At 39.5% G+C, this 26354-nt stretch overlaps 1 protein-coding gene across 1 annotated transcript in view; it reads right to left on the bottom strand.

Moving 5' to 3' along the window:
- The window catches only part of LOC149234107 (uncharacterized), a 253079-nt gene extending 228023 nt beyond the window's left edge, over window positions 1-25056 (bottom strand). The window contains exon 1 of the mRNA XM_089371749.1: window positions 24774-25056. The gene's annotated coding sequence lies outside the window, so the exon portion shown is untranslated. The remainder of the gene's footprint in view (window positions 1-24773) is intronic.
- Window positions 25057-26354: the final 1298 nt, after the last annotated feature.

Below are 26354 nucleotides of genomic sequence, written 5' to 3'. Positions count from 1 at the left end.
CTAAACAGTTCAGGAGATATTAATAATGGAGTCCCTAAGTCTAAACTTAGGGAAAATAAAATATTAATGTGGATTAATATGAAACTGTGTTAGAATAGTCCAAAAGACATGGATCAAGCCACATCTAATCTTAGCTGTTGATTAAGGACTTAATCTCGGCCGTTGATATGTCAACAGGAAAAGTATAAGAGGAGGCTTGAGGGTCACTTGGAGAACACACCAAAGTGATCAGTCATTCTATTATCTAGAGCGGGGTTTGCTAAGAGAGATAGAATTAGTGATTAGGAGATGCAGTTGAGGGGCTTTTGAGTACAGAGAGACAGAGAGGCAGAGATAGTGCCGAGAGCAGCGCAGTAGCCAAGGAGAGTAACGCAAAGCCAGCTAGGGCTCACGCAGGGCCACGCAGAGGCAGCCGGGAGCTGCACAGAGCCTCAGAGAGGCCAACGTTGTTGGCGTAGAGGGCCAGAGGGCTGACGCAAGGCATCCCAGGGCTGACGCAGACCCATCCGGGGTGATGCAGGGCCAGCGTGGGACAGAGAGGGGCTGACACGGTCCAGAGATAGGCTGACACTAGGTTTCTGGGGCAGATTTGTGTTGAGTAGTTGCGGGAAGGATTATCCGAGGTTTCAGTCAGGAGATTTGTCAGAAACTAAAAGGTATTACTGCCAAGGAAATTCTCTATTGGGTAGGCCAGTTTCGGCACCCAGATTGTACTCTGATATTGCTTAATAAGAAAACCCTCAAATAGCTTCACCAATTTTCCCACATTGGGTTTTTCCGGGGACATTAGTCCAAAAATAATGGTGTTATATGGTGTGTTTGTTTATGTTTCTTTTAGTTGCTGATCTGTAATATGTTGAGCATGCACTAGTGTTTATTTTCAGTATTTACATTGTAAATAACTTGTTAAAGAAAATAACAAGTAGGTAGGAATAAATCAAATAAAGTGCATGGAGGGTTTCTAACTAAGTAAACTTAGAAACTTCAACAGCAATATCCTATAGTGAATTATGTGTTTTATAGCCTGCCCATAGCTAGTGTGTATCTAAATTGCATTCTTTTATTAGAATTTAGATTGATTGTAAATCAAGTTGGGATCACCAGCTTGTTGTTGTTAGTTTTGGTAGCATCGGAAGTGTTCTAGCCTTGAAAATTGGTGGAGAGGCTAAGGCACATGAGTTCTAAAGAACCCAGAAACCGTTTGTTGAAATTCCACCCAAATTGTATTTTATAAAAATAATTAATATTTTTTATGGGGTTCCTAAGTCTAAACTTAGGGAAATTAAAATATTAATGGGTATTAATCAAAATATGGGTGAGAATGATCTAGAAGGCGGATCAAGTCATGTTTTAATCTTAGCCATTGATTAGAGACTTAATCTCGGTCGTTGAAGACTCAACAGGAAAAGTATAAAATGGAGGCTTGAAGTTCATTTGAAAACACACACACAGAGATTGAAGAAATCGATTTTCTGAGTTGAGAAGTTCTCAGGAGGAAAATCGATTGGGGAGATCTTGCAGCAGAGGGGCGGAAAGAATCCAGGAGAATGACTTTCTGGAAAATACAGAACAGAGAGGCGGAGAGAGCTTGCAAAGAGGCAGCACAGTAGCCGGGAGAGCTGACGCAGAAAAGTTGCCTGTCACGCAGAATCTAGAACAATCGAAATAGCTGAAACTGTGGGGAACTGCTGGAACTGTCGGGAACTGTCGGAACAACTGGGAGAGCTGACGCAGAGGCAGCGCAGTAGCCGGGAGAGCTGACACAAAAAAGTTTTTTTTCACGCTGAATCCAGAACTGTCGGGAACTGTTGGAACTGTCGGAACAGTCGGGAGAGCTGATGCAGAGGGCAGAGAAGGTGACGTAGAGCCAGCGAAGAAATAACCAGGGTTAGCCGGTCTTGTGCCAGATTAGCCGAAATTCTGCCAGGGGAAGTGAGGTAAAACTCACTCAAATTCTTCCACCAGTATTTTCTCTGTAAAGGATTGCTAGATGAGCATCCTAGATTTGTATTCAGATATTTCTCCTGCATAATAATAAAACCCTCAGAGTTGTTGCACCGGTTTTCCCGCATTGTGTTTTTCCGAGGACTATTGTGTCCAAAAATAAGTGTGTCCTATGTATCTTGTTCTTTGCTTTGTTTTTTGTTTCATGAGATCAAATAATTTAGTGTAGGCTGTAGAAGTAATTTGCTTCAGTATTCAGAAGAATAACTTGATGAATGTAATTTAAAAAATCAAGTAGGTGAAGTACATTCAGATTTGTTGTAGTAAGGGTTCCTTCAAAATGTAGGAATTTTCACATGGTATCAGAGCATTAACTTTGAAACAAGAAGAGAAGATCCAGTGTTGAGGAGTGAGGTCGAAAGCTGCACTTGGCAGCAATTCGAATCTCCTTTAAGGGATTGCGCAGTACTTGCCAGGAAGCAAATCCGAGGAAATCTCTCTCTGAGTGAGACGATAGAGAGGGTACGATTTCTAGTTTGTAAGTTTGCAGAGACAGAGGGAGTGACGCAGAGCCTCAGCGCAGTGCTTAAAGGTCACAGTTTCTGTTGGGGCAGAAATCCGCTAGAAAAGAACGAAGACACATAGAAGGGGAATTTTCTCCTTAGACAACTTTCCGCCAGAAAGTTTGAATTTCTCACTTAATGAGCAGTTGAGCAGTGCTAAGCAGTGACTAAAGGAGTCAGTTCTACAGTTGGGTGAGATGGCATCGCATGGGCTCAGAGATCAGAGGTTGGACGGAGCCTCCAACTATGTCATATGGAAGACCAGAATCCTAGTTGTTCTAGAAGAATATGATCTTGAGGCCTATGTCAAAAGTGTTGTAGTTGTTCTTGCTGACAACGATCAAAAGAAGTACAAGGCCGAGCAGGGGAAGGAAAAGAAGCTCATTCTCGATGGGGTTCGACATCATGTGGTCTCACACTTGCAGGGCAAGGATACAACCCGAGAGATGTGGGAAGCCTTGTCTTCTCTGTATGAAGGCTCTTCTGAACAGTGGAAGATGTATTTGGAGCAGAAGTTGCAGCAGACTTTGATGCAGAAAGGAAAAGGGGTGAACCTCTATCTTCAACGTCATGAGGACACTAGAGACCAGCGTGCTACAGTGGGGTCCACTCCTCAGCCAATCGCGATGGTGAGGATAGCCCTGAATGGAGTCTCGGATGAATGGCAAGTTTTCGTCCAAAGCATATTGGGCAAAGAAAAACTACCTTCATGGGAGGAGATGTGGGCAGCTCTTCAACAGGAGGAGTTAAGGAGGGACCTAGTGAAGGTCAACCTCAATGGCAGCAATGGGAGTGGCACAAAGACGAAGGAGGAGGAGGAGAATGCAGCTCTAGCATCGAAGGGACAGCAGAAGCCAAAGCGAAAGAAGGACATTTCGAAGGTGAAATGTTTCAGTTGTGGCGAGATGGGCCACTATGCATCCCAGTGTCCTTTGAAGAAAAAGGGCAAGGATGAGAAACATGATCCTAAGGTTGCCTCAGGAAAGATTGACGAGGATGAGTTTGCCATGAGTGCTCATGCATCTCCAGGAGGGAGATGGGACAATATTAAGTTGTAGTTAGGAGGACTACATGTGGGAAGGATCCTTGAGGAGTCCACCTCTTGGATCAATTCCTTGCTACGGGAGCCCAAGATTCAGCAGTAGCAAGATGGACTTAGTGTCAGATGATGCAGTGGATTGTTTGGAGGACAGATGCAGTAATTGGGAACCAAAGACTGGTCAGCGCAGAGCATGGTTGGTAGCAGTGCAGTTGGCACAGTGCAGAAGTCAGCAGCAACGCAGAAGATTCAAAGGGTCAGAACCAGCAGCAGTCAAATTCCAACATTCATTGTATTATGTTGAACACAGTTAAGTTCAACTAATTTTGGATGCTTTTCAGTTGCTTCTCTCAGCAACTGAGTTGCAGTACGGATGCAGTGTTAGCAGTGGCAATGCTAGCAGCATAGCAAATGCAGTGTTTGAGAGGGAGCTGTAGTACAGATGCAGTAGTGGCAATGCTAGCAGCATAGCAGATGCAGTGTTTGAGAGGGAGTTGTAGTACAGATGCAGCAGTGGCGGTGGTAGTGTCATGGGCAGCAGTACAGTAGTAGCAATAGCATAGTGTTGGTGGCAGCAACAGTGCAGAAAGGAGGTGGTTCAAAAGCAAAGCAGCATGTAGTTGGACATTGTTGCTAGAGCACTTTCCTCACTAAGAGGGAGTGTTAGTTTTTGGTAGCATTAGAAGTGCTCTAGCCTTGAAAATTGGTGGAGAGGCTAAGGCACATGAGTTCTAAAGAACCCATAAACCGTTTGGTAAAATTCCAACCGGATTGTATTTTATTAAAATAATTAATATTTTTAATGGGGTTCCTAAGTCTAAACTTAGGGAAATTAAAATATTAATGGGTATTAATCAAAATATGGGTGAGAATGATCTAGACGGTGGATCAAGTCATGTTTTAATCTTAACCGTTGATTAGAGACTTAATCTGGATCGTTGAAGACTCAACAGGAAAAGTATAAAATGGAGGTTTGGGGTTCATTTGAAAACACAAACAGAGAGATTGAGGAAATCGATTTTTTGAGGTGAGAAGTTCTAAGGAGGAAAATCGATTGGGGAGATCTTGCAGCAGAGGGGCAGAGAAAATCTGGGAAGAAGACTTTCCAGAAAATTTAGAACAGAGAGGAGGAGAGAGCTTGCAGAGAGGCAGCACAGTAGTCGAGAGAGTTGACGCAGAAAAGTTGCCTGTCACACAGAATCCAGAACTACGGAACAACCAAAACTGTCGCGAACTGCTGGAACTGTTGGGAACTGCTAGAGCAGTCGGGAGAGCTGACACAGAGGCAGCTCAATAGCCGGGAGAGCTGACACAGAAAAGTTGCTTGTCACGCAGAATCCACAACTGTCGGAACTGTCGAGAACTGCCAGAACAGTCGGGAGAGCTAACGCAGAGGGCAAAGAAGATGGCACAAGGTTGACACAGAGCCAGCGCAGAAATAGTCGGGGTTAGCCAGTCTTGTGTCAGATCAGCCAGAATTCTGCCGAGTGAAGTGAGGTAAAACTCACTCAGATTTTCTACCAGTATTTTCTCTGTAAAGGATTGCTACATGAGCATCTTAGATTTGTATTCAGATATTTCTCTTGCATAATAATAAAACCCTTAGAGTTGTTGCACCGATTTTCCCGCATTGGGCTTTTCCGAGGACAATTGTGTCCAAAAGTAAGTGTGTCCTATGTATCTTGTTCTTTGCTCTGGTTTCTATTTCATGAGATCAAATATTTAATTAGTGTAGGTTGCAGAAGTAATTTGCTTCAGTATTCAGAAGAATAACTTGATGAATGTTCAGATTTGTTGCATAGGGTTTCCTTCAGAGTGTAGGAATTTTCACAATTGTATGCTATTGTTATTAAACTACTAGATGAAATCAATTTTCGTTACTTATTTGCTCACCGAATGGTGTGAATTCAGTTGTTCAAATCATGCGTTGCAACAATTCTTGTACCTCGTATTCTTTATTAAGCGTCAAAGAACACACTCATAGACATAACCTTCCTTATAGGCATCAACAAATCGCTGACATATGTGGAATGCTAGCGGCAAAGTCTTTTGAGAGATCCGCGAAGATATAGGCCTTGAAAATTATAGCGAATAGAGCCAAAGGTATGACCCAAAAGGTGCCACTGAACTCCCACATCCGCAAATAACAAAGACCTCCTCAGTGCACTTTTGTGATCAAAATAATTTACTCATAAATATGGTCGTAGTGCTTGCATGTTGATGCAACAGAGAACCATATAGCCAAAACGCCTTCAGAATGTCGACTAGGCTATTGAGGCATCAGACCATCACACACTTCTATTGGTCAATGTTCAATTTCAAGCACATTGTCACCAGATTGACAAGACTAAGAAAATTCTTTAATGTAGCCATAGAGATTACTTCGAATAAGGTCACAAAGATTACTTGATATGTCCTTCAAAACTCCTTTTAGATATGGGCTTGAATCAGTCTCAAGGGGCAACAAAGTTCATAAGTCCCATAGATAGCCCTTCAACGAAACCCCGAGCCCCAAAAGAAAAAAAGAAAAATTATGTACATAGAAACAGATCCAAACCCAAAAAAAAAAAAATAGGCCTCCTTGAGATAACTCGTTGCCCCATAAGGTCGAAGACAAATTTAGAGCTTAGTCACTCAAAATGATGCGAGTTGAATTACATCCTTAGGAGGTGAGTGAGGGTGCCTTTATATAGTTTTGGAGGTCACCAAATAGAGGCGTCGACTTTATGTTCTAGGGAGGAAATTTGAATTTGAATTTTCTTAAAAAACTATCTGCATGGATTTGAGGAATTCTTATAGGAAAGCTTTATTTCTTACTTTGACTTGGATAGATCATTTTGATTTTAATTTCCTTTAATTACTTTGAATATATTTTTTTCTTTTGACCACTCCGCCAATTAAATTTTATCCTTTATAAAATAAAGTTGCCACATTTATCAACCAATGGGATTTTGGACCACAGGTTTGGGGTTTCATCTTCAAACAAGGATATTTCCCAATCTGTGAGGGCCCACGAGGCGTGCAATATACCGTTGGAATCAGAATGACAAGGAGTATCCAATGACTATGATCGTGAGATCAAATTCACTAATATTCATCCTCAAAAACCTCAAAAAATGTGGGGCTACTGGGGTTTCCAGCCATCCTTCCATTGGAGCTTCTAACTTGATGCCATCCATGTGAAAATTTCTAACACGAAATTCTACTGCAGCAACTTATTTATTTCTCCTACTTATTTTCCACAATAAGTTATTTACAAAACCCTTCAGTAAACATCAAAGTAAATTCTACTATAGTTGTAACATAATAGCATAGAGAAAAAGAACAGTGAAATACAAGCACAAGAATCAATCACATCAACATAGTTATTTTTAGTCAATAGTCCTCGAGAAAACCCAATGCGGGAAAACCGGTGCAGCAGATGATGATTTATTTATTATTCTTCAGCAACAATCTCTTTACAAGGAATGATTTTGCAGAACATAGAGAAACCTCTGAGAAAACACTTGTGATCATTTTCCTCCTCCCTTTAGCAAAATTCTGACACCCTCCAGCCTTCACTGCATCACCTCTGCGTCATCTTTGCGGGAGGACTTCGTCCCTTGATGCGTTGCCTCTCAGAGTTGTCCCTCTGCGTTGTCCCTCTGATGCACTGCATCACCTCCTCCTCATACTCTGACTTGATGTTGATACCCTCCTCTTCCTTCACCCTGCAACTCTCCCTTTGAAATCGAACTCTTACTCCTTGAGAATCGATTTCCCTCGGGTTACTGAGTATTTGCCCGATGTGTCTCCAAATCACTCTCAAGTCTTGCTTTATACTGTTCCTTCAACAGTCGCGATCTAATCTCTAATCAATTGCTAAGATTAAATTAGACTTAATCCTCGTCTCTTAGAAGCTTCTCACCCATATTTTCATTAATACCCATTAATATTTTAATTTTCCTAAGTTTAGACTTAGGAACCCCATTAAAAATATTAATTATTTTAATAAAATACAATCCGGGTGGAATTTCACCAAACGATTTTTGGGTCTTGGAGATCTCATGTGTTCTAGCCCCTCCACAAAATTTTGGAGCTAGAGCACATTTGATGCTACCCAAAAATCAACACTCCCTCTTAGTGAGGAATGTGCTCTAGCAATACTTCCCAGCAGAAGTATCACATTGATCCACAGCATCGGTCCTCTGCGTTGTTGATGCTCAGCCTACTACCCCTCATCCACTGCGTTGCTGCAACCTATATTGCTGCCCATGACACTGCTACATCTGTACTGCAACTCCCTCTCAATATGCTGCATCATGTTGCCCATAGCACTACCACTGCTAACTGTTGCACCGCAACTCCCTGCACTATCCGCTTCCGTTGCTGAAACGGATTCTCAATCATCCCCATCTTCTCCCTAAAATAAACAAACTTTGTTCTTCCTAGAGCCTTGGTGAGAATGTCTACCACCTGTTCTCCTATCGGAGTGTACCGTAATTGCACTGCCCTCGCTGGACACAGTCTCTGATAAAGTGACACCTAATGTCAATGTGCTTCGACCAATCATGAAAAACTGCATTCTCAGAGAGCTTGATGCAACTCTGATTATCACACAAAATATTGGTCGCTTCCATCCTTCCCCTGAATAGATTCATAAGCAGCTTCCTAAGCCATATGGCTTCACACAATGTTGTGCTAGTTGCCATATATTCAGCTTCAACTGGGCTCAGAGCTACGGATTTTTGTTTCCTGCTACACCAGGAGGTCATTCCTAATCCAATGTTGAAACAGTACCTGGTGGTACTTTTCCGATCTACTAAACTTCCAGCCCAATTTGCGTCAATGAACCCACTCAGCCTGATGTCATTACCTCGGGTGTACATTAATCCATGCTCGACTGTTCCTCGTATATATCTGAGAACATGCTTGGTTGTTGCCCAGTGCGCCCTCTTTAGTTCCACCATGAACTAACTGAGGGTGTTGACAGCGTAACAAATGTTTGGCCTGGTATTGACGAGATACATTAGGGACACTATGAGCTGCTTATACAAGGTGGGCTCGACTTCTTTATCTTTAGACGCATCAATCCTCTTCCAATTGGTAATCATTGGAGTAGCCATAGGTCTACAGTCTTGCATTCTGAACCTTTTCAAAATTTATGTAGCATATCTCTCTTGTCCAAGGAAAATTCCACCCTTCTGCTGCCAAACTTCCAACCCCAGAAAATAATGCATCCGTCCCAAATCCTTCATGTCAAATTTTGTAGCTAGGTTTTCCTTGCAATCTTTGATGAGCCTGGATGAACCTGTTAGGAAAAGGTCATCCACATATAACACCAGAATTAGAGGATCATTCTCTACAATAAAAGTAGAGGTTGGAATCTGCGTCACTCTTGATGAATCCCATTTTCTGCAAATAACCATCAATTCGACCGTACCATGCTCTACGTGCCTGTTTGAGCCCATTCAAGGCTTTCTTCAACCTGCATACATGAGTTTTCTTCTCATGTGTCTCAAGAGTCAAAACCCTTTAATTGTTCAATGTATACTTCTTCTTCTATCACCTCGCTCAAGAATGCAGTCATGATGTCCATCTGGTGAATCTCCCACCCCATCGATGCTGCAAGGGATATCACAGATCTAATAGAAATGTACCTGGCTAATGGGGCGAAGGTTTCTTTGTAGTCTATCCATTCCTTCTGAGCATACCCCTTAGCCACGAACCTAGCTTTGTATTTTTCCAGACTGTCATCTGCAGCATATTTGACCTTGTAGATCCATCTCGAACCTATAACTAACCTATCCTGAGGCCTAGGTACCACTTCCCAGACATCATTGACCATTATGGAATTGTATTCCTCCACCATAGCATCTACCCATACTTGATGTTGAACAGCCTCCTGAAAACTAGAGGGTTCTCCAACCTGAGCCACCAAGGCTTGGTATCTATCTGGTTGTCTATGCTCCCTTTTCTCATTCCTAGGAGCTCCAATGAAATCCTCTGCATCCCGTAGTATCTGTCGAAGTTCTCGGCTCGTTCTTCCACTGGTAGCGAGTAGATCTATTTGCTCCTTCTCCAGAGACTCCACCCATTGTGATACCTCTGGGTTCTTGTCTTTTGGAGAAATATTGGTGCTGGTTTCTGCTAGTCGAAGTGGTTGGACCAATGGATCATCCTTTGACTGCTCTTCGGAAGGCATTTCTCAGGATTTCCTAAAAGCTCTGTCCTCCATGAACTTTACATCCCATTGTACTATGATCTTCCTATTTCCTAGAAGATAGATTCTATATGCCTTGGCATTCTCGCTATATCCCACAAGATATCCTTTTTTTTGTAGTTTGATCCAACTTCTTCCTTTTTTCTTCGGGTATATGGCAGTATGCCAAACTCCCAAATATTTTGAAATGACTCACCTCAGGCTTCTTGCCGGTGAAGACACTCTCTGGAGTAATCTTACCTAATGCCCTATGAGGAGTCCTGTTCTGGACATACACTGCTGTGTTGCATGCTTCTGCCCATAGAAATTTGGGCATATCCTGATCATACAACATTGCCCTTGTTGCTTCAACAATAGTCCTATTCTTCCTCTCTGCTACTCCATTCTGCTCCGAATTATATGGAGCTGTCCATTCTCTTCTGATGCCTTCCCTTGCGCAGAAATCAGTGAAGTCCTTATCAATGTATTCTCCACCATTGTCTAAGCACAACACTTTTATCCTCTTCCCTGTCAGATTCTCAACCAGAGCTTTAAACTCTTTGAATCAATCAAAAACCTCATCCTTGGTTTTTAGAAAGTAGATCCAAGTCTTCTTGGAATGGTCATCAATGAAGGTGACGAAGTATTTGGCACCACTAAGAGCTTTTGTGGACATGGGTCCACAGATATCTGAGTGTATCAATCCCAGAACACTCTTTGCCCTACTATTACTTCTAGAATAAGCCGCTTTGGTGTACTTGCCTAGTACGCAACCTCTGCATACATCGTCTTGTTTGGTACTTAATTCTGGAACTCTTGTGACGGTTTTTCTGAGAATTCTTAGAACCCCATGGTGTAAGTGCCCCATCCTCCTGTGCCATAGTTCATTCAAATCTTTTTCCCCACTGCTGCCTATCAATGCCATTGGAGATTCTAGTTGTAACTTATACAGTCTGTTACTTCTGACTCCAATTTGGTCATTCTTCTTCCAACTCGGATGTCTGACATATACTTTCTTCCCAATGAAGAAAATATCGTAGCCCTTGTTTTGTAACTAAGATACAGAGAGTAAGTTCATCCCCAATCCAGGCACATGCAGCACATTGGTAGCTCGAAGCGATCCCCTGCTTCTGTTTGAAAAACTACAGTACCTCTTCCTACAGGGGTACATTTTGACTTATTTCCCATGGTGATTTGGAAATTCATTTGTTCTTCTTGATAGCTCGAGAAACATTCTTGTATTCCTGTCATGTGCGCAAAAGCTCCACTATCAATATACCAAACCTCAGAGGAAGCAGAACTTGCCAAGCAAGCGACTTCTTCTTCCAGTTTGCAAGCTAACATAGAATAGTCGCGATCCATATTCTTCGTGCTTTCCTCTTTCCCGAAAAACTACGCGAGTCCTTTTGAGTTGTTGCTCCAGCGTTATGCTCCCAACTCATTGCAGATTCTCTAATCCTGTTGCTCGATCTCCGCTCTGATACCATGTGAAATTTTCTAACACGAAATTCTACTGCAGTAACTAATTTATTTCTCCTACTTATTTTCCACAATAAGTTATTTACAAAACCCTTAAGTAAACATCAAAGTAAATTCTACTACAGTTATCACATAATAGCATAGAGAAAAAGAACAGTGAAATACAAGCACAAGAATCAATCACATCAACACAGTTATTTTTGGACAATAGTCCCCGGAAAAACCCAATGCAGGAAAACCGGTGCAGCAGATGAGGGTTTATTTATTATTCTTCATCAACAATCTCTTTACAAGGAATGATTTTGCAGAACATAGAGAAACCTCTGAGAAAACACCTGAGATAAATTTTTGGAGAAATTCTGACACCCCAAAGACCCTTCAGCCTTCACTGTGTCATCTTTGCGTGAGGACTGTGTCCCTTACTGCGCTACCTCTCAGAGTTGTCCCTCTGCGCTGTCCCTCTGATGCACTGCATCACCTCCTCCTTAGTCTCTGACTGACGTTGATACCCTCTTCTTCCTTCACCCTCCAACTCTCCCTCTGAAATCAACTTCTTACTCCTTGAGAATCGATTTCCCTTGGGTTACTGAGTATTTGCCTAGTGTGTCTCCAAATGACTCTCAAGTCTTCTTTTATACTTTTCCTGTTGAGATATCAATGGTCGTGATCTAATCTCTAATCAACAGCTAAGATTAAATTAGACTTGATCCTCATCTCTTAGAAGCTTCTCACCCATATTTTCATTAATACCCATTAATATTTTAATTTTCCTAAGTTTAGACTTAGAAACCCCATTAAAAATATTAATTATTTTGATAAAATATAATCCGGGTGGAATTTCACCAAACGATTTCTGGGTCTTGGAGATCTCATGTGTTCTAGCCCCTCCACAAAATTTCGAAGCTAAAGCACATCCGATGCTACCCAAAAAATCAACAATCCAAACAAATATTAAGAGTTTTCATTAACAAATGTTGACATCAATGACAACACCATTCAACACAAGTAACGAGTCTAAAAGCCTTAGGGATTACTTGAGTTCTCATGCACTCCTCATTCGAGGACATGGATCATGTGCTCTACAGTCAACACATGTCCTCGAGTTGGACCCAAATGTTACCAACCAAAAAGTGGGTAGCCCATAGGAGAAAACTTTTCTCCTTGCACAAGCAACCACCCAGTAGCCCTATATGATCAATATATGACATGATGCTAAGATCCCCACTTCTTGCTCCAGTCAGATTTCTCTGTCCCATCCGACATTTTTTTCTTAAAAGAAGGTAGGTCATCCATCAGCAGGTACTCCAACCATTTTGCAATCACGTGCTTTCACTTAATGTTATGAGCATATCAATATTGATCAAGAGGCAAAGTAAATAATTGACCAATTTTGATTGTATTCTTGTTCCCTCACTTCACCCAAGAGGTTAGTCTTGGACTCTAGTCCAATGGGACCTCCTCTAAGGCCTTAGGGTTTTGGGAAAGGCACTATTAGGGAGGCATTGATTGACGTAGCATGTCCAAAGTATTTTGTACATTCCACTTTCCATCTTTCCCTTTATTCATCTCCATTCTTTAGGCTATTGGTCATTCGAATTGGCAATTTTCATCTCCATCCTTTAGTCCAGGCACAAAAACTTAGCCCTCAAGGTTGATGGAGCTAAAAGAAAGATAAAACGAAAGAAAGACCCAATGAAAGAAAAAATGCAAAAGACGGTTGAGACATTTGTTTAACACCTGGGAAAAAGCCTAGCATAATCACTACCCTCCTTATCAACCATCACCCAAGTTCTCAAGCACATGATGTTTCATCCATAAAAAGGAACTCTTATATTGTATCAACCCTGATGAACATTAAACCAACTCATCCCAAAGGGGTAATGGAAAATCGCAAATGCAAGCTTGGGTTCCTAAACTATGCACCCAAATAAAAGCAAATCATAAAAAACTAAACAACACACTAGAGAGGTAGAAAAAGCAACAAAGGAAAGGGGTAACTCATACCTCCACGATTACTTCGTCATTACATTTATACACTCTAGATGTTGGACCTCCATTAGCTAGTCACATGGCTATGGCACCTTGCCCTGAAGTCATTTCCACTTCGTAGCCACCATCTTTCACATGCACCTATGGATTGATGGACTAATTTGGGACAAGTCACTTTCCCTTGGGGGTTGGGAACACCTAATTAGATTATTCACCTAACTATCCCTAATATAAGGAGATAACTTGTTTACGAGACTTGATCTAATTAACCATTTGAAGGTACGCTTTGTGTGAAGTATTCTTGTGAGCCAAAAATTAGGTATGGTCTACTATGATACATTTAAGGTCATTGTGCCTAATGATTAATCATTTCACTTGATTTTGAGTAAGGTTTTGTCATGTGGTGTTATCGCATCAACAGGGGCCTCTTGAGAGATGATTCTCATCCCTTGCAGCAGCATTCTAGAGAACAGTTTACCCAATCCGGCGAGCAGATATGACCTTGTTGATGCAATGTTGCCCCTCCAAAGTAGAGCATTGGTCTAGGAGATGGTTCCACATGGTACTTGACACTCTAGAGTATCCCTAAATGTTGAAACACCGAACCGCTAAAGCTTGGCGTTAGATTTATTGATGATATGCCCAGATGGACCCAAGATGCCCCTAGGCTAGCCTTGACACTATTTGATGGGAGTTGCTTGTTCCAAAGCCCAAATGATGATGTTTATCCTTGAGATAGCAAGGGGGGCTTGCACATCACTAGTGAACTTCAATGCTTGAGCATATTGGTGCCAAAAGCGTCGTTGAATCGTCATGAGAAGTCCAAGAGATCTCTTGGAATATGAAATCAAGGTTCATTGAAATTGACTTTAAGTGTATCATATGAATAATATTGGAATCACATGTGTCTCCTAATAGTGAACAGGGTTGAAGAGGAAGTTAATGGTTGTAGGGGAAGAAAAACAAGAATATAACATTTTTCTTTCAACAAGAACTAGTATATTGTCTTTACTATGCTCAGAGAATAGCTCACTAAGCTCAAATAATGAATCCTATAGGGAACTTTATCAATTGCAAGGTGACGATACATATATATAAACAGGGGATTTAAAGCCAGCTTGACATGTAATGTGTCCAAAACAATAGTGAATATGAATAATGGCAAAGCAACTATTAAAAGGAATGATAATAATCTGATAAGTGGGAAAATTGGTGTACCAGCTTACTTCTCTATTACACCTGCATTGTTAACTGGCAAGCTGAATAAACAGCAACAAAACAAAACAGGATCATATGTTGGCATTGTCATTGGCATCCAAATACAAGGCTTGGTTATAGAGCTTGACCGAAATGTGTGGCTTCTCCTTACCCATCAACCGCTTGCTCAAATATGTGCACTTAGAATTGTGGTTCTATTGGTTTTGAGGCATGGTCACTTCATTAAGATAGAGTTTACATGAGAAAAAATACGGTTGGTTGGGGTTTGCTTCAAGTCTCATATTGTTGTCGAATCATTTTCACCGCTGAGACCTCCGTTTAAGGACAGGCCATATGCAGGGAGTATCTTAAGCAGATTTATGGAGTGCTTTTCTTTTACAGCAGGATTTTGGGTGTTACTTGTAACTACATGCTTCAGGCATAAATTTCATGGTATTTTCTCATAATGTCACCAAAGTTATCAGTTTTGTCAAAAATAGAAAAGATATGGCAATAAAGAATGATGCAGTTGGTGTCGTTCCTTGCACGCCTGATTTTAAAAGAAAGTTGTTGGGAAAAACAGATGAAAATATTTTTTCATCTGACCTTCCTGAATACAAATGTAACCTCTTTCAAAATTCCTTCAAAGACGAAACTATCAAATCTTGGAATGAAAAGTCCAAGGCCTCATCTGTGGAAAATCATAACAATGAGGTCAATGTCATTAAATCCAACAAGAGGTCGAGTTTTCATAGGAGAAGACGATGGCAAAGTGGTAAATGCCTGTAACACGGGCACAGACTCGATAGTTTTATACAAGGAAGATAATAACAATGGGGAGCCTTCTAGTACAAATAAAAAGGCTAGGGTATTGTCATCAAAAGAGAAGAGCAACGAGGAAAGTGTGCTTGGCTTCTTGGTAGAACTCTGGGCATGCAAGCATAAAGTCGTTTGCAAAGCAAGTTCGGAAGACTTGCTTTACATGCATGTTGTCATAGAGAAGCAGCATGTTTGTGTCAGATCCAGAGTTTGCTTACTTCACTACCTTTGTTGATGCTTGACGGCCTCCCTTTGCTATGAAACCAGCTCACAAAAAGATAGAAAAGATAGATGAACGCCTTAGAATTCAGCCTCTTCGAGGGGGAAACCTTCTTTACATTACATAAATGAACAATTCTTTGATGATACAAATGAAAATACCTCCTTTCTATATAAAGGAGTCTAAGGGGTCATAGTATAATCAGAGTCGACATAACAATAATAATGTAAGGGCATAATAATAACAATAGTGGGCTTTTATAGGGCACAATAGTAACAATATGGGGACTACATGGGTACAACAATATAATAAGGGGGTTTTACTAATGACAATAAGGGGTTACACTAGTAGTATAGAGGCCTAACATGCCCCTCTCCTTCAAAAAGTGTTGTCCTCAACGCTTGAGTAGTTTTTGATGCTTCTGTATAAAAATTTTGTCTTCCCATGTGGAACCTTCAATGGGTAAGTTCTTCCACTTGATGAGATACTCTGAAATTGATCGATTTCCTAGCTGTCAGGTTCTTGTTTCTATGACTGCTCCAGGTTCCAATATGATTTTTCCTTCCTCTTCAAGTTCTGGCAATATTGTTTGAATTGGGATATTCTGCAACTTTTGAATGAGTGGCCACACTTCTTTGTCCTTCTTCCATTCATCCCTTGCTTCGTTTATCCAATTTGGTTGGATAATAGAAATAGCACAAAACAATGCTTCCACATCCTCATCCTTTCTTGAGAGTGCATCTGCAACAAAAAATTTCTTCCATTTTCTGTAGATGATGTCAAAGTCATAACCCAACATATTTGTGACCCATTTTTTATGTTCTTCTAATGATAATATTTGTTCTAAAATGTATTTAAGACTATCATGATCCATTTCTACCTTGAAGTGTCTTCCCATTGGGTATGGTCGCCATTTCTTAAGTGCATGTAGTATTGCCAACATTTCCATCTCATAAATAGCTTGCTTGAGATGTAAACGTAAAAATACCCAATCACCTACATCAAAACATTTTTCACTGCGATGTTGATCTACATGTTTTTTCATTCGTTTCTGCACCAAAGTGGCGTTATCCTTTAAAAGTTGGAGAACTTGTTGTTGATGCTCGATGTGATCTTTCACCGCTTGAACCTTTTTCTTCTTGATATTTCCTTCTATCTTGAGAGTTTGAGGAGTGGTAATTTCTTCCAATGCTTTACAAGATATGGTTAGATCCATTTCTTGATACTCGATGTGATCTTTCACTTCTTGAACATTTTTCTCCTTGATATGTCCTTCTATCTTGATAGTTCGAGGAGTAGTAATTCCAGCCAATGCATTACAAGATATGGTTGGATTCATTTCTTCTTTCTCGATGTGATCTTTCACTTCTTGAACCTTTTTCTTCTTCATATGTCCTTCTATCTTAAGAGTTTGAGTAGTAATTCTTGCCAATGCTTTACAAGATATGGTCGGATTCACTTTTTCTTTCTCTGGGGTTGGGTCCTGGCATATATCCTCTTCTTTTGATGTTTCTTGATCCCTTTTTTCCTCCTCTTCATACTCTATGTAAAATAATTTCTTCTCAGCACACTTATGACCTTTAGTGCATTTTTTATCACAATTGTAACAAAGCCATTTTTCTCTTTTTTCTTCCAATTGTTGTGGTGTAAGCCTTGTAGGTTGTGGAAGGCTAGGAGAAGAAACACTTCCATAATTATAGTCATGAGTGGTGGGATTCCTTATTTTCATAATTTCGCTTTCAATTTTTCTTGCCAACTCGAATGCCTCCTCCAATGAATCAGGTTCCCAAAAACGAACCTCATGTTGAACATTATCCTTTAAAGTCCCTATGAAGACATCAATCATTTGCTTCTCTGGAATATAATTTACCCTTCTATTCAATTTTTGAAAGTCTTCAATGTGCTCTTCCATTGAACCCTTTTGTTTGAGATTTATCAATTGGCTAAAGAAGGAGTTTCTCTTTGTATCCTCATAATGTGCTATCATTTCCTCCATGAAAATTGACCACGTGACAAGTGGTTTACGAGAACAAAGCCCTTTATACCATAAAAATTGATTCGGTTCTAAATAATTAGATGCAATACATACCTTTTGTAACAGTGGTACACCATGTAGATCAAAATATTTCTCCATCTGTAGTATCCAATTTACTAGATCCTTGCCATCAAACTTCCTCATCGCGCTTTTTCTTGATTTTAGGAGCTCAATTTTGAAACGACAGTAACTCTGTAATTTTTTATCTTCCAGTTCTGAAATTGCGAACTACAGTAGCCCTTTGCGTCCTCTTGCCAATGCCACCAGTCTGATCGAATTTAGATTTTCCAAGAAATAGTTATGCACAATCTCCCAAGATGACCTGATTATATACCTTTTCAGAAGAGCGAACTTGTATGAAGTGCCACGTGTCACTGTTTTGACCTTAGGATCTGAAAAATATACATAGGAAACTACAGTCTGTCCTCTTTTTGTAACTTCTTACAAAATTTCAATCTGATGCTCAAAACAAAAGTTATGACTATTTTCCCCAGGTCACATGTTTGGAATGTAATTCGGGAGTCTAAAAAAAGGCCAACTTCCTCAGATCATATCTCTGCAAATATAGCACGAAAAGCTCTTAAATTCGAACCCGAGGTTTAAAATGATTTCACCCCAAATGGGTTTTTTTTTAGCGTCTAAAACGTCGCAGAACAAAAGTTATAGCGAAAATGCCACGATGACCTGTTTGGAGCAGCGAAACCCTAGAATCCACAGCTCTGATACCAAATGTTATGAAACCAACTCACAAAAAGATAGAAAAGATAGATGAACGCCTTAGAATTCAGCCTCTTCGAGGGGGCAACCTCCTTTACATTACATAAATGAACAATTTTTTGATGATACAAACGAAAATACCTCCTTTCTATATATAGGAGTCTAAGGGGTCATAGTATAATCAGAGCCGACATAACAATAATAATGTAAGGGCATAATAATAACAATAGTGGGCTTCTATGGGGCACAATAGTAACAATATGGAGACTACATGGGTACAACAATATAATAAGGGGGTTGTACTAATGACAATAAGGGGTTACACTAGTAGTATAGGGGCCTAACACCCTTGTCAAGCTTAATTGGCGAATCCCTTACTATTAAAGGGTTGAAGAGGAGTTGATGATTGTAGGGGAAGAAAAAGAAGAATATAGCCCCTTTGTTGCAATAAGAACTCGTATATTGTCTTTGGTATGCTCAGAGAATATCTCACTAGACTCAAATAATGAATCCCATAGGGAACATTATCAATTGCAAGGTGATAATACTTGTTGCAAAAATAGAGGATATCGAGCAAGCCTGGCATGTAATGTGTCTAAAACAATAGTGGATATAAATGTTGGCAAAGCAACTATTAAAAGGAATAATGATATTCTGATAAGTGGGAAAAATGGTGTACTTGCTTACTTCTCTGTTACACCTGCATTGTTAACTGGCAAGCTAAATAAACAACGACAGAGCAAAACAGGATTCATATGTTAGTATTGTCACTGGCAGCCATATGCAAGGCTTGGTTATAGATCTTGACCGGAATGTATGGCTTCTCCTTACCCATCAGCCACTTGCTCAAATACATGGACTTAGAATCGGGGTTTACTGGTTTCAAGCCTCGAGGCATGTTCACTTCACTAAGATAGAGTTTAAATGGGAAAAATTACTGTTGGTTGGGACTTGCTTCAAGTCTCATATTGTTGTCAGATGATTTTCGCCGCTGAGGACTCCATTTAATGACAGGCCCTATGCAGGGAATATCTTAAGCAGATTTATAGAGAATCTTTCTTTTACAGTAGGATTTTGAGTGTTGCTTGTAATTGCATGCTTAGGCATAAATTTTATGGTATTTTCTCTGAGGAGATTCTAGGTTCAAAAAATCATGAAGAAATGGTGCAAAGATATGTCCGCTCTTGGTGCTCTTCTTTTCATTCTTCACGTCGGGATGAATCAAAGGAATTCTTCAATCATGGTTGCAATTACCCTGTGGATGAACCCACTGGAACCGTATTACAATTGTTTGCACCAATAAATAGCTTTTGTAGGTAAATAGAAACAATGTGGGTATATCAGTCTTATATGATATGGGAAATGAAAAGATGTACACTTAGAAAATCTACCAGAGAGTTAGAATATGGGATGAAAGAACATGCTACCAAGAAAGCATGTGGGATGTAAGACCTTGGTGCCAATAAATCACAGATACAAAGAATACCAAGGCAAGAGACAGGTGCAACTGTTACCTGATTTTATCGCCATCGAAACGCCCTAGATCGATCTCGTTACTAATCAAAAGGAGTTCTCGGAAGTCCTATGACGCCCAGGCGGTTGGCGAACTTTCTTAGCGCGTGGCTAGAGACGTTCAAAGCGCTGTTAAACCCTCACAAATAGAGATGAAGAGCAGGTCAGCGAGGAAGCACTCGGGATTTCAGCCAATACGGACATGAGAGGGATACCTACTTTTGCGGCATCCTTAGAGGGGTAATCGGGCGAGCGGCGGCGGGGAGGAGTTGCTGGCGGACGCGGAAGCAGTAGGCGATTACCAATGGTTTCAGTAAGTGTTGTTTTCCCTATAGGTATCACATCAATGAAAGATATCTTTGGTTTGAAAATATGAACTCCCTGCTTCGGAGGGGAAAAGTTTTAGGTTGTAACGAAATTTAAATGAAATGTACTCTTATGGAGTAATTTTTTGTTTTCTTACTTATTGGATGGAGATGGTATTGAGAGTCGGCAAGTCAATAATACACGCAGTAACTTATAACTTGGTAACTTGATACTAGTAATAGTGATTTCGTAAGTTCATTAAGCTACTCAAATGCAGAGGTCTAATATGGTCTAAGTTCGAAAATCAATGTACTTGTGTAACGAGGGTTATGGTTTATGGGGTTTGTATTAGGTTCAAAATATAGTGGTAGTTTTAGTAATTTAAGCTTTGGTTTTTTTAGAAAGAAAGAAAGAAATTTATTTTAACATTTACGAGGTTAAAGATAGCTTATGGGAAAGATTTTTTCTTTATCTCGTTAATGTATTCGGTCATTTTCATGTGAAGCCTCACAATAAACGCTCTCAGCTTTTCGACAAACCCCTCGCTAAATAGATTATCCCCAGAGCTAGTTGCCAGAATATCTACATAACTTTCCGTGTTGTCTTTGAAGACCTCACATTCTAAAATGAAATGCTTTTCTGTTTCCACTTTTCCCGAAGAACAAAAAATACATACTCTTTCCTCCCTTCCTCGATCTGATGGACACTGAAACAAACTTCCAGTTGTTGCAACCAGTGGTTCAGCTTCAAAGCGTCGATTTCACTATGGTATGGCTTGATATCGACTTTTGCTTCCACTTTAAGCAGGGATTGGTTCACGACACTTGACCTGGGTTGATCTTTTCCGAGTTCTTTCTTCGACTGGTTATTTACGTCTTCCTGATCTCTCGATCCCCCTTCTAATTTGTCCTTTGCATTCGAACCCCCTTCTTCTCCAAATATCCCCAGCTTATTGCTTAGGGCCGCCATGAGGAGGTTGACATTGCAGTTTATATCCACGACTTGTTCTTCAAGCTGCGAAAACCTCACCTCAGTAGGATCATGAGGTCCGTTTACATATTTGTTGCCCATGATTAGGGTTTTACGATTTTCGGCCTCGCCGATCTAGATCCCTGCAATCTCCACAAAATACCCAAAGAAACCCACTCTGATACCAAATGATCCGTAAACTGCCGTGGATATTCCACTAGACAGTTCGTCACAACAAATCTAATAATATTATATTAAAAATCTGAGATTCTACACTATTACAGTTTTATTTAATTTCTAGATCTGTAAAATTAACTATAATTAGTGCATGCATGTAAAATTAAATCAAGCAGAAAAGTAGAGAACGACAAAATAATCTCACACACACATAATACACAATATATGCTCTCTGGAAAACCCTTTCAGGAGAAAACCCAGCTGGAAGGTGAGGCCACTTTGCTCTCTTTCTCTATCTGGAAATATGGTTGCAGATACAAAGAAGTAATGTTTGTGGCCCGTGGGCTGCTATGGTGCACAAATCCTCTCTGTGTGCTCTACCTCCTATCTCTCCTGGCTATCTTTGCTCAACTATGGAACAAAATGCTTTCAAAAGAATGGAATCCTCTTCCTCTTAGTGGCCTGGTTATAACACAGTGCGATAGCCTACTAGTGGTTAAGTTTGACTACATCAACTCTTAGCTAGAGTTACAAAATAAACTCTTCTAGAGTCTTTTACATCATAAACACGTGTCTAGCCCTTCTTCCATGAATAATGGGGGCTGATGCGACATCCTCCCGAACTATAGGTGTGAAAACAGGGAGGTCAACTTTTGAGTGGCATAACTTTTGCATACGGACTCCGGTTGACGAGATTTTTGCGTCACTGGAAAGCTCTTTGTGCGTAGAATAGCATGAAAAGGTGTTGCGCTTGAGCGGCAAAGTTTTACGCCAAAAAAACATCGTTTGATGCCTCAAAACGCTCCCAGAAGGTTTCGGACCTCATTTCGCCAAACTGAGTCCTGCCGGTAAAAACGGTCCCGTGAGCTTATTCCTCCACTTTTTCCACTCCAAATGCATTGAGATGGATGACAAACAATATAATGATCCAATTCAGATCAGAATGTCAATTACATTTGCTTTAGCCCAGTCACAGAGAGCTCGAGCTCACACACAGAGCTCGCTTGACTTGTTCATTGATTTATCTCTCATGTCTTAGAGGTTCCTTGATCTGGTCTTTGCGTTGGAATCATTCTCTGAGGTTTTTGCATTGGACATCTACTCTTTGTGTACGTAGTCTCTGAAATCTCTGCATATATCATCTCTGAGGTCTCTAAGTATATAGTCTGTGAAATATTTGCGTTAGATATACATTTTTTGAGATCAATTGTTGGTTTTGGTTGTCATTCACATTGAATGCACCAAGTGACCATACATGAATGCTAATGTGGTTACTTCTATAAATGAAAAATGTTTCTCTCTTTTGTGCTATGTGCACAAGCTCTGCTCCCCTTGAGGTTGATATCTTTCTCAGTTGATATCGTAGCCTTTGTTGCTTATTTATCTCTTATCTCTCAGTTGACGCCAATAACGCTAATTGCTTTCTTTGCATATATATGTATAATAGTTATAGTAATAGTAGGGTTGTCTTCATTTGCTAACAGTGAAACTTAGAAATTCAAGCTCTTAGTTTAATTCCAATGCTTCCTAATTGTGTCTTTTAAAAGACCAATTTCAAAAAATAAATGTAGCCTTATAACTCTTTCTTTAATCAATTAGCAGATTTATATATGTGTTCAGCCTTTTCACCCTTCTTTGATATATTGGCAAATTTATAAACCCATAAAGAGAAAAACCACGAATTTTGGTTGTTGTGATGTAAAGGCAAGCACCTACTCCCTCTTTTACATCAATTTTTTGCAAACTTCTACCTCAATTTTCTTTTGCAAGCCACAACTTGCTAGGAAGCTCCTACTCCCTCTTCTACAAAGCTTTAACCTACTCTTTTTCAGGCTACTACCTAAAAAGAGACAACAATCCCCTGATACATAAAAGCTTTAATATGTTAGGTTACCAAGTCTTTAGTTATGAATTCTTATTTTCTCTAGCTATGTCTTGTACTATGTCTATGCTCTTTTTGCAATTGCTTATCTTTTGCTCTTCCTCCTCAATTCTGCTTCACATATGCTCCACTTCCTCTCTCTCTTTGCCAAGCAGTTCATAAAAAAGTTCTCACAAAAATTCAAATTCACTAGCAGCACTATCATTCAATACAAGTCTTTTTATATGCATAGTTTGTTGACTATTTGTATTACAATGTAGGAATCTGAAGTGAAAGGTTGTCTCTTTGTATTCCAAGGCTCTTTGTGGTCTATCTCTTCATTTCTGAATTTGAAGATCAAGTCAAGATAATACAAGCCAGCAATAATGATTGCACTATATGGCTTGGAAATGTAAATTCAGCATATATAGTGCCTTCTTGCAATGTAAACTCAACATATATCATACTGAAAGCTGATAATAATATTCATATTCAATGGAAATAAAAAGTTCTTCAGTTCCCATGTACTTACTTTGCTTATGAACCAAACAACATCACAAACATTGCTCATCTAAGTTTAAATATTGCTGATCTGAGTTAAAACATTGTTTATTCTTATGTTGTCAAGTCACTTCCTCTACTGTCACTTCTTGTGTTCATTTATATTAAAGTCGTTGTCATGGATAAGGATCATTAATTTAAGATGTTGATTGCCTTCATAATCATTTGACATGTTGCTTGCCTTCATAGCTATCTGACTTGATGCTTGTCTTCATAACCATTTGACATCAATGCCAACACTACCAACATACGACATGTTTGAACTTTGATGTGACGGATTCTAGTTGCTGAGTTTATTTTTTCAGTGGTTGCTCTGCTTGCTGCTGGTTGCAGCTTGTCTTTCTTTTTTTTAATTAAATGAAATGCATATATGTGATTTTGTTTAAAAAAATTTAAAGAAACATTTTATTTATCTAAAATCTTGCTATGCAAATTGTTAAAATTGGGTTTGGAGTATGCCCTAAAACTGCTTCTCTTTGGCTATGAGGTCGATGTAAGGAAAGGAAAGAGGTTAACAGCCCGAGAGTCAGAGGCATCTGGCGGGAGCAAGAACCTGCACCCTTACAAATCACCAGTAGGTAATTCCAATCACCAGCGGGTAATTCCAGGTGACATAGTTTTCCTTGAATAATAATGATATGTCAACCTGCATTCGCAGATTGCAGGCAGTGATAGTTGTCCCACTGCTGGTTTAAGAACTAAGATATGATAGGTTTAAATGATAGAATGGTAAAGCTGATGAAGTATCACATTGAAGTATCCCGTTTACACTAATATGACTTATCCCATGTGTGTTTAATGTGTTCAGCCCTTTGTCGACCGATGAAAACCAATTCCCAACTCCTGCAGGTCAAACACCTTCAGAAGCCTGTAAGATATAAGATGTAACAAGAGATTCTACACGGCATGGTCATGATGGACTTCCTACCCAGACCAACGCATACAGCCAATCATTTAAAACTGAAAAAAGGGCCAATTTGGGACTTGATATGAATCCCCACGAAATGCCAATTAAAATCATAGATAGTAATCACCGCCCATTAAGCCTTTATGCGTCACCAGCCACGGGAATCAAACGGAGAACCTAAGTCCGGCAATCGGATGATCATGAAGTACACTACCATTAACTGAATGCAACGTTCAAATCTGGACGGATGCAAACTCAACAGACGCTGTAAGAAACCAGAACCTGTAAAATACTTACCCCAAATCGCGAAAGTTAAAGTCGACGCGTTAATGGACAGATCAATCCGCTAGTTGGCAAAAAGAAGTCCTGATTAGAAGATCTCCGAGACAGTGTTAACCAGAGTGACATCAATCGATCGACTTAGGTCTTCCCGTGCAGCTCAGACGAGACCACGAAAGTTAAGAACAGAAAGCGGACCTGCAGCCTTGGAAATGAAAGTTTCTGTTGAGCTTGGCAAATTAACGTCTCTGTTGAACTCACGGCTCCTAAAAATGTCGATATGTATTTATTGAAGTAATTGACAATCAAAACACCGTATGTTAAAGGGATTCTTTTTCCCACTGTTCCTCCATTGATTGGTTTTTCTATTTATAAATTTTTATAACAACATTTTATTGTTTAACGTTTTTTATGACAATTTTTTTTAATTTTAAATTCCTAAAACTAGTTTAGCTATTTTAACTCCAGATCTATTAAGCATTGAAAGATCAAATTTTTCAATATGTAAATCTCTTTTTGGAGTGTAAAATTTGAAAAAAGGTTTGCACTTGAGAGATTTGATCCCTCTCAGTGTTTAATGGATCGGTTAAAATAAATTTAGGTGGGTTTTAGTTGTGCACAATCATACAAAATTTGTTAAACATTTAATTATTTTAATCATTTAAAATATGTTAAATATGTGTGAGATTAATCTAATCAATTTAATTTTAGATTGCTTGATTACCTCAGTTTGTTAAGATGATAGAAACCATAAGTATTTTTATTAATGAAATGAAAATTTTGAATGCAAAGTGACAATGTAATAATGTTGAATGATAGAAAATGTGAATAATCAGTGTAAATTCATCTCAACCCCGAATCTTTCAATCGTCAAGAGAGATCAAATCTCTCTATATGCAAACGTCTGTTTTGAGTGCAAAACTTGAGGAAAGGTTTGCACTTTGAGAGATTTGATCCTTCTCGGCACTTGATAAATCTGGGGTTAAGATAGATCTAGGTTGGTTTCAGCGTGCGTGGACACACAAAATTGGTTAAACATCTAATTATTTTGATCATTTTAAATATGCTAAATATGTCTAAGATTAATTTGGTAAACTTAATTTTAAATTTGCTCAATTACCTCAGTTTGTTGAGATGATTGAGATTGTTAATAACTTGAATGATGAAAAATGACGAAGTAAAAATTTTGAATGCAATTGACAATGTGTTGATGCCTCGAAAATCGCTGCAACAACATCAGGGAAACCCACCTGGTCCGAACCTTAAAGGCAGCTCTTTTTCCATTTGGTGTGGTGGCTCCGACTGGAAATAATGGGACCAGTTTCCCAATGATTGGTAAATAGGATGGATAAGTGGTGGATTTTCTAATATATAATGATAATGGATGAATGTTTTACTCTAAAAAAGTAAACTTATGAACAATTATCCTATTCCAAGAAGTTTTTGCTTTAGTGTAACTTTTGATGATCTTTATCCACAAACAGGCATATTGATGACTCTATTGGTAAACAAAGACATTTATTTATATGATAAATACTTTATTCAAGTAGTTGAATAAAGTCATTATGAAAACATTATTACACCATTCTTTATATATCA

Source organism: Pinus tabuliformis, chromosome 8 (genome assembly GCF_031772625.1).
Source record: "Pinus tabuliformis cultivar Carrire ecotype Pingquan chromosome 8, CPIR1, whole genome shotgun sequence".
Taxonomy (NCBI): domain Eukaryota; kingdom Viridiplantae; phylum Streptophyta; class Pinopsida; order Pinales; family Pinaceae; genus Pinus; species Pinus tabuliformis.
The sequence above is the reverse complement of the archived record's forward strand: the minus strand, read 5'-3'. Positions and strand labels throughout refer to the sequence as shown.